The sequence below is a fragment of the Schistocerca cancellata genome, chromosome 6 (genome assembly GCF_023864275.1).
Source record: "Schistocerca cancellata isolate TAMUIC-IGC-003103 chromosome 6, iqSchCanc2.1, whole genome shotgun sequence".
NCBI classification, from domain to species: Eukaryota; Metazoa; Arthropoda; class Insecta; order Orthoptera; family Acrididae; genus Schistocerca; species Schistocerca cancellata.
In genome coordinates, this window is record NC_064631.1 from 153,300,470 (window position 1) to 153,301,281 (window position 812).

An 812-nucleotide genomic window follows, 5' to 3' on the forward strand; every position below is an offset into this window, starting at 1 on the left:
AAGTGCAGTAGGCAGGTCTCAGTCAAGCAGGACACTGTGTTTTACCAAACGGGTACCTTCAACTTCTTTTGTCGGTGGGATGATTGCGTCATTGTTTAGGGGATTTTGCCTGATTGCCATACTGATTTTGGACTGTACGGCCTTCGAACGGAAACTTTAATCGCCTCTTATATTCAAAAGTGTTTGAGATGAGTAACGTTTTCAGTAAACCGTACAGTTCGTGATCTGCTAACAATCACTGTTGTTAACTGAATCCGTCATTATCCACTTCCTCAAAGTAGCACTCCGTCGTCAGGCTACGAGTGGCCTACCGGGTCCATCCGACCGCCGTGTCATCCTCAGTAGAGGATGCGGATAGGAGGGACGTGGAGTCAGCATACCGCTCTCCCGGTCGTTATGATTGTATTCTTGACCGAAGCCTCTACTATTCGGTCGAGCACCCCTGAAAAATGGCAACAGCGCGTGGTGGCCTAGATGGTCACCCTCCAAGTGCCGACCACGCCCGACAGAGCTTAACTTCGGTGATCTCACGGGAACCGGTGTAGCCACTGCGGCAAGGCTGTTGCCTCCTCAAACTATCAATGAATGAAATTCACTCATACGCCAAAACATTATGCACACTGCCCATCGCAACGTTGGATGTCGCCTGCTGGCGTTGCGGCCACGTGATACGGTAACAAAAGTATTAGGTCTACAACTTTGCTTCCGCCGTTTTGCAATAGACGGCAGTAGCGGCAAGTGGGGGTCGGGTTGTTGGTCGTAGGTGTAATACAATAACCTCAGGCATCTGTAAACATAATGCCATAAAAATA

General features: G+C 49.3%; 1 pseudogene; it reads right to left on the reverse strand.

The window, feature by feature from the left end:
- Positions 1-450: 450 nt before the first annotated feature.
- Positions 451-567, reverse strand: LOC126089706 (5S ribosomal RNA; annotated as a pseudogene).
- Positions 568-812: the final 245 nt, after the last annotated feature.